Genomic DNA, 9,037 nt, shown 5'->3' with positions numbered 1-9,037 from the left:
CTATGTCATAAACTGTCAATAAAGAGCTCTTGTGCGAAGCAGACCTTATGTTTTCTCTGCCTATGTTTGTTTTTCACCAGCACCCCATCAATTCACAGTGCAGGGTTAATAAAAATCCACACAAGTCTCAAGGTGTTTCCTTTAAACTTCTTTGGAGGTTGTGTAGATGGACAATAATACACAGATAACCAAATGCTCGGACCCCTAGTGGTCTGCATTTTATACTGCAGTACATTTTAAGCTAAACTGCAAGTATCAGATATGATTAAACTGTAAGGCTGCATTTTTAAACTAAGTTTATCTGAACAAAAATTTTGTGCATAACATAAATCCAGGGAATCTGTCATGAGAGGAAGACCTGAATCATCTTGGCCACACTGCCAGCATATCTAATCCATTTTATCACTGCTCGACAAAGACTAACCTCCCAAGACTGGTTAAAGTGAAGATGAAGTTCTTCTGTCTGTTCTTCTTGGCCCTTGATTCATTTTTATTCAACTTTTTAAAAAGATATCTATGACCTTTACTCTCATTTTGTCTTCTTGAACATCTTCTGGCTGTCTTCAGATTCCATGATGTTTTACAACATTGTGTTTGGGTTGAAAATTCATATTAATAGCAAAGTTGAAAGAAGTAAAGAGTAATACCTTGGAATCGCAGCAGTTATTCATCAAGTTTAATTGCCATCAGGTCTACTTAAAAGATAGCTGATTTACCTACACTGATTTAGACAGTAAAGGAGTATTTTATGGAAAATACCAAAAGGAGACAATTATTTTAGCAGGTGCACACATATTTATGGTTGAGCTAATTTCTAAGCTAATGAGGCAAGTTCCCATGTTTTGTCTTGTTTTATTTTGTTTTTAATAACATTCTGAAAAAGATTGAGGTTTCCATAGCTTTTTTTGACTTTATATAGGGTAAAACCACAAGGGAAAAAATACTCTTTTATATGTCTGTTAATTTTATCAAGGATTTCTGTGACAATCAGAATATTATATCCATAAATAACAGAAAGACAGATTGATGCTTTTGAAACTTGACATTTTTTTTTTCTTTTAAATCCCAGTTCATTAAGGTACAGATAGAAAAACTGAAATTCATTTGATCAACTGACTGTCAGCTCCACGGAGCTTCATGATGCTTTATCTCCAATTCAAGTTACTTAAAAGGTCAAATGATTTTAAAACAAAACAAAACAAAACAAAAACAACAACAGCAACAAAACAGCTAAAGCATAGTGTCAGGAAATGAGATAAGGAAAGCCCTTTTATGTTTGAAAATATAGTCTTATCTTGAAGTTCACTATTCACTTAAAAATAAAGGCCAGCTCTGAAAAGAACTGTAAAAGAAGCAAATATGATTGGTGCATTTTTTCAGTAAGAACACAAACGTTGTTTTCTACATCTGTCAGTCCATCACCTTTCATAAGAACTGTGTTTATATATAGACACAAATACTTAATGAATCGCCTTACCTTTGTGACAAAGTGTAGCTACTGAAAGAGAAATTAGACATGAAGTTTTTGATAAAGATTTGCTGTGAACAAACCAGTTCATCATTGGTTTTGCAATATATCCTGTAGAAGAGGAAGCTTTAATAAATTGGAACTAATAAGATTAAAGCTAAGAAAATTATCTAGACCTCTTTATGATTAAGGATGTCTATTTCTCACAAATTATCATGATAATTTATTCCTAAAACAAATATAACCCTTTCTATGTCTTCTAAACAATGTCAGACCCCAACCTTCAAAAATTGACTGTACGTCACCACCCCAAGTATTACAGTTATGTATAAAGTGAAATATATATAGTATATATAAACATAAAGTGAGATAACACCAATGTGGGTAGTGAAATACCTGAATCATATGCATATTATTGAATGTACTCCCAAGCCTCACATCCTGATTAATAATGAATTACTACAGCTGCATACAGAGCTGGCAACAAAACTTAAAACCATTTGAATCTTTAAGTTTTGGAACACAAGCCTAACCAACTGAAAAGTTTTCTATATTTTTTACAAATTGTTTAACATAGGCTTCCTTTAACTGAAGTTTGGTGAACATGTAGCTGTGAAATAAAATCAGCCCAAATTATCTAGCAATACTAAACTCAGAATTGTAATTCAGCAGAAGTAAATTGGTTTTCTTTAAAATCCAGGGTTCATTTTAGACTTCAGATTTAGTATCACAGAGATGTGATGCAGCTAGTATGATGTATATCTGACTGGGGGGGAGTATGAAGATTAGTGATGAAGTTGTGCATGAGTTCATCCTGAAGTACAAAAGTACAATGCAGTTCTGAAGAGTTCTACATTTTTATAATAATCATATTTCCAGCTTTAATTTAAACTGGGCTCTGGTTGAAGATGCAAAAGTTCTGCAGGCTAGTGTAGGCTGTGAGAGGAACTCATGAATTTATACACATGAAAATATTTTTATATTGAAAGCATACCTTTTTTTTTTTTTTCCCTTTCCTTTATATCCTAAGATTCTCACCAAGGTGTTTTTTGTCTCTTAGGAAAATATTTTAATCTAATTTGGTTAATTTGATAAGCAAATCTTATACAATAATTTTCTAGAGAGCAGTGATTTCTTCAAAATATTGCCTGGGTGCAGAGTTGTTTTTACATGTTTCTGTTTATTAGTTGCTGAAACATCCTCTTTATCTACTTAAAGTTCTGTCTTGCATGGAGCTTTTGCAAGAAAGAAAGTAACAAATCCTTGCATGATCATGAGCTCAGAACCAAACAGTGCACATTTATATTGTTTCCAGATTGTTCTTCCACCGATGTTTCATGTCCTGTAGAAATCATTATATTTTTACTCATTCTGATTAAGTTAATGCATTCTATTATGATTCTAGCTGAATTGATTCCATTCTACAAAAATATTCTGCAAATGTTTGCTAGCATTTCACAAGAAATAATTCCAGCAATTTGAGACTTTTTGTGTGAAATTTTCATATACTTTTGAGAAATAACTCTTTCTGTAGACAAAAATTTATTTATTTACAGGAAAAAAATCACACTACTTGTCTGACTTTAAGATCTTAATGATTATCCATGAAGCAATAACATCAGATGTTACCAACACAGAATCATAAATAATAACTGGAGAGAATTATTTTGAATCATTCCACTGACATAAGAATAATTTTCTACTAACCTTGATAGCAAATTCCATCATCTCTTTCTGGTTCCTCTTGAGTGATATTTTCAGATGAACAACTAAACCATGCTTGTTTAATGAATAATCCATTACAAATTATTCCCGTAATTCCAGTCATCAGGTTAAACCTTTATTATTGTCTAGCAAAAATCACTTGCAATCTATCAAGCACTCAAAATGTTTACCACATGAAACAAGAAGGATTATATTTTGTTGTTGTTGTGAAAAAGCAAAAAGAAACAATTCTGCAGAAAACAACATTCAACCTTCCAAATCACCCTTCAAGTGAAAGTTAATAAGACCTATCAAAAACTTAGCTTCTTCTCTGTTTAGTGTTTTATTACAGAAAGGTGAGGTGTTTTATTGAGCTACCCCCAAAATTTAGTATTCTCTCAGAAAAGAATGAAAAGAGAATATTTGTACCTTTATATTGGCAGCAATGTCCTATTTCTCCTGTTGAAATATATGGGTAAATTAAATCCTTACTTCTATATAGATTTCCTGCTTCTTGCATTAAACATATTTTGTTAGATGCACAAGCCAGACAAGCAAACTTGCTTTTTTATTTAAAAAATAATGAGAGATTAAAATTGGCTACAATATGGTCAATGCTTTAAACTAGGTTTAGGCAAATGGTTTGGCAAAAATAAAACTGATCTAAAGCTTTATGTAAAACTGAAGTCAAACATGGTGACTTGCTAAAGTCAGGTTTAAAATAACCTATAAATTTAATATGTTAACCTTGGGAGAAAAAAAACCAACAACAACTATATTTGTGATACTGACAAGAAAAGTTGGAAGAGAGGCTTCTTCCAGGCCTACAGCCTGAATTATTCTGTAGTTGGACTCAGATCTTTGTAGGTCCCTTCCAATTGAGCAGTTCTATTCTATTCCATAACCTTATTTTGGGGGACGGGATTTGGTTCAGATAAGTATCCAGACATTTAGATGCTTATTTAATAGAACCTCTAAACCCTTTAAGGTTTGCCCATCTCCAATTTAAAATTCCCCTCTGGAGGAAAGTAATCCAGCTGTAAGTTTTACAAAAGCACACCTGGCAAAACAACATCTGCCTGACAATGACTTAGTGGGCCTCAGTAAAGGCTGACATATGTGCACATACAATTGGACCTCATAGCAACAAAGCATTTTACATATTAGTGTACACTGGGGAGTCCTGACTCCTGACAGAAAAGTATGATGGCTTTTACACTTTAAATTACAGTGAAGCTTTATCTACAGATGGCGCAGGTACAACATGTGCTCCCATACAGATGGCAGGTAACGGAGGTCATTTTCATAACTGCCTCTTTCTGATTTCCAGCGTTTGTTTCGATGTGGTTGTTGCAACTTGAGGTCAGCATTTTCAGTGGGAGTTAGTTCCAGCTGTTGATACTGTGCTGGCTTAAAGCCTGCAAGCTCCGGTACCAATGCAGATGCTTCTGTTAACACTTCAAGGTTATGAAATATCATTCCCTCTCCTCTGTTACTGTGTCTCTTTCAAAAGGTGTGGGGCACAGTTTGTTGCGGTTCAGTCAGCTAGAGGAGACAGACAGTGAGTAAGTTAACAGAGTTGATTTGAGATTACTCAGCTGGAGAGCTCACAGGACCATTATGGTGTGCCAAATGGCCAGGCTTTGAAGATAGGGAAAGTAAATCTTACATGTTCAGGTTCTTGAAAACTAACAAAGAAGCTTTAATTCTGAAGGGAAAAGGACTGATACAAAGCCTGTTTTCTTGTTCTGACCTCTGTTTTAAGATTATAACAAAAATTCCAGGAAATATTCACACATGCTAGAAGCAGAACAAGAGCCAACTGACCAGTATCTAAATGAGGGTGGGATAGAAGGAAATTTACCTCCATCAGGCCAAGTATCAGTGCTATACTGTCTGCTTTGGAGCTGCAAAGCTGCAGGAGCCCTCTGACTAAGGGAAGCTTGCCTTCCTTTTTCCTCTCCTCTCCTCTCCTCTCCTCTCCTCTCCTCTCCTCTCCTCTCCTCTCCTCTCCTCTCCTCTCCTCTCCTCTCCTCTCCTCTCCTCTCCTTTTTTCTCACCTTGCCTCGCCTCTCATTTTATTTTATTCCCCTGAGTAGTGTACTCATCTGCATACCCAGCCTCAGTCTTTCTCTTGTTCTCAGCCTGACAGAAAGCTTTATGTTTGTGAGAGGAAGGGAGAGAGTTGTATATCACAGAGGTCCGTTTAGTTTTAGAGGACCAATACTGCATTTTAGAAGAGCAGGCTGTATGCAAAATCTGAGCCATCTCCTCCAAAGCATTTCATGTGCGACCTGGTGGTGTATTAACCAGCTGCCCCTCAGCCCACTTCCATACTCCATGCTTTTCCAAAAGCATATGTGGGTTGGTGGGATGCAGGATGAGGTGTGACCAGGTATAATTCAAGTTAAACCATTGAGCAACACTGCCTGCAGTGAAGGGGTACAGCCGCCTTCTTAGTAAGAATACCACTGCTAATGATGTGCACTGTGCTCTGTCCTCTCTTTTCTATTCAAAGTAAGATTTTGTTGTTGTTTTAAAGTCCTAAAGTCTGATTTCTTTTTCTGGAAATTGATATAAGTATTGAGAAAATGCAGGCTAAAATCTGCTTCTGGATCTGGAATCAAACAGTCTCTTGGGATCTGACCTCAAAGACCAGGGCCAAAACTTTTAATAAGAACTTAGGCAGTGTCTTATAGCAACACAACTGACTTGTTGGGAGGTTTGTATAACACCTACCAAAATGAATTTCCACTGGGTTATAGTGTTTACACACTTCAGCAGTGTACCTTTTATTCCATTTAACTGTATTTCATTTAACTCTTTCTCTGCTGACAAATGTTCATTTTCCATTCACATTCAATTCTTTTTTGACCAGGTATTTTTATTTATTTATTTATTTATTTATTATTTTAATAGAAATTAAAGTAGAACAAAAGTTCTCTAAATTATCAGAAATATATAAATATTGGAAGGGAAGGGAAGGGAAGGGAAGGGAAGGGAAGGGAAGGGAAGGGAAGGGAAGGGAAGGGAAGGGAAGGGAAGGGAAGGGAAGGGAAGGGAAGGGAAGGGAAGGGAAGGGAAGGGAAGGGAAGGGAAGGGAAGGGAAGGGAAGGGAAGGGCTAGTCGAAGTGAGGCAAGACGAGGCGAGGAGAGGAGTAACCTTCAGAGTCAGGACACTGTTCATCTGCATTTATCTGATTCTTGATGTCTATAACTTTAAATCTACTAATCAGAACTCAACTAGATTCTAATTTCTAATATGTTTTAGAAATCTTATTTCTTACTTTGATTTTGCAACTTTACACACAAAGTTCAGTTTTACACAGCTCATAAGAATGCTTACTTTCTTATAAATGTATATAAATGTAGTTTGCTTATGTGTGCACCCACAAAATTTTTCAAAAAAATTAAATTACTAAAGCCAAATAGAATTTCTATAAATAAATTACTCTAGTCTAGTCTATTTTTATTTATTTATTTATTTATTTCTCTGAAGAAATCAGGATATGCTGCAGTATTTGTTGCAGGTTCCACAAGAACATAGAATTTAACTAATGGGTGCAAATTATAAAAACAGAAATAAGGGATACTGCAAATATTAATTTACAACTGATTGTAGGCTTGTCCATCTAAGCAACAGGGAGCAGTTAAGCATGTATATCCCATACTGGACCATGTCATTCAAGATAACTTCTGAACTTTCTTGTGTTCTCAACTTCTCTTATGTTGCAGGTTGTTTTGATTCCTTCTCATATAATTTTCTTGTTCAAAAAGATGATTGTTCTTAATCTAAAAAGCAAATCTTTCATAACTGATTAAGCTGACCATTGCTTGTTATTGGGATGAAATATAAGAATAGTCAGAAGAGTTCGAAACAAATTATTGTAATTGTTGATCAACATTTCATAAGGGCAAAAATGATGTGGCAAAAATGGTGTTATACAAAGCATAAAGGCACAGGAAATCAACCAATTTATCCATTACCATGATACTGAGAAGCATACTAATATAGAAAAGTACACATATTAGGATGTGCTATTCTCATTCTTAGAGCAGAGACAAGGGTATAACCAAAAGGTGGCACTAATAAGAGGGATTATTTTCCTATGCAATTAACTGTCAAGCCTTTTTGAAAGATGGCTTTATGTCCAAGAGCTTACAGAGATTTTTTTTTTTCCTTAAAAGAATTTTGATTATTTAGAACATCCTGAGTAATCAAGACTAAAATAAAATGTTTAAGATGAGTTGCAAATATCTGGCTGCAGATCTTTAGCTGACCTTTACATAATAACACAGAGAAAACACATTTCTGTAACTTTTCTTATAACTATGTTATTCTTTTGTTATTCTTTAACAGTCTTTCTACGTTTTTTTTTTTTTTCCTTCAGCATATCAGTGTTGACATTTTTAAGGAAAGTATTACAAAAATAGCTAGTCTAGAGGGGTGATAATAGCTAATCAATAGCTTTATGTAGAAAAGAAAAAAATAAGACTGTATAAGCAAAGTCTTGGATAAGGAATAGTGTTACTGCAATGATTATTAAAATTATCATATTATGCAGAGAATTAATTTTTCTGATTTTTTTTGTCAATGAATCATTTTTCCAAAGGGTTCAACAAGTGAGAGTGGGGCAAGTAGCAGACAAGCAAATTGAGACGATATGCAAGTGATTATGGTTGCTTGCAGAAGAAAATGTCTTTGCTTTGATTTACATGTGAAGTGTATTTGCTGTGGCAGTGTTTTTCTTTGTTTCCATGACAATAGAAAAGAAAATAGTTTATAAAATACTTTCTTCAAAACCTTTGCATTATTTTGTTTTGGCTTTTACTAAATAGATAACGTCAGAGAGTGGTGGTTACTTTCCATGTGGATAATCTAGGATTAGGATGAGTTTGGGAATACTGACCTATTGTTCATTCTTTTAAAAGCAACAACAGCAACAAAAGAACTTTTCTCTACAATTACATATTTATTTTCCTGAATGAATTGTTTATATGCAGTGGCTAAAACCAACCAAATAAAAGGTTGTTGAGAGAAAATGCATTTGGCAGTGTTTTAATGATACATGTTTTGATGAAGATGAACCCACACAACTCCAGCCTGAAATGGGTGTGGGGGAGGCTGTATACTCATGATTGAATCATGCAATAAGGTTAGAGCAATTAAATACCACTAAAAGGGAAACAATTCTCTTAATAGGTGTGGGAAACCAGTGCCAAATTTACAAAAACAAACAAACAAACAAACAAAAAAAAGCGGAATATGAATTGCAGTTTATATAACTTGCAGCTTGATAGTGAGGTGAGCTGTGTTAAGAGATTCACTCACCCCCTCCCCCCCCCCCCCCCCCCCCAAGGTATATCCTCCTCATCTTTTTCTCACCATCTTTTTCTCACCTTTATCCCAGGCTTTATCCCAGCACATTTCCCAGATAATCGGTTACACTAAAGACTGTAGGCTCTAGAGTAAGAGAAAGTCTTGTTTTGTCTCCCAGGTTGGCCCTTATAAAGGTTGGCTCCTGTGAGGTCATAAAATCTTTGGGATGTGGGACTTTAAAATAGTTGCCTAAAGTACAGTCAGCCAAAATAGAGTCTACTCTAAGCCCATTCTTGAAGACTGGGAGAAATTGTCACCCTCCCCTACCTGCTAATGATATTTATTAATGATGATATCTCTTGAAAGAAGATGGCATAGAATGCAGAATTGTTTATTGCTTTCATAAGTAGTATCCTTTGGTGCATATTTTTCCAATACCCGTTCTTTAGGTAACAGAATATAGTAGAATATATTTAATTTTGGAAACATTCCATATTTACTTGCCATAAGTGCCCTGGGAGACTCATTAATGCTTTAAAGCTTCC

The sequence above is a fragment of the Anas platyrhynchos genome, chromosome 4 (assembly GCF_047663525.1).
Source record: "Anas platyrhynchos isolate ZD024472 breed Pekin duck chromosome 4, IASCAAS_PekinDuck_T2T, whole genome shotgun sequence".
In the NCBI taxonomy this organism is placed as follows: Eukaryota; Metazoa; Chordata; class Aves; order Anseriformes; family Anatidae; genus Anas; species Anas platyrhynchos.
This window is presented reverse-complemented; position numbering follows the sequence as displayed.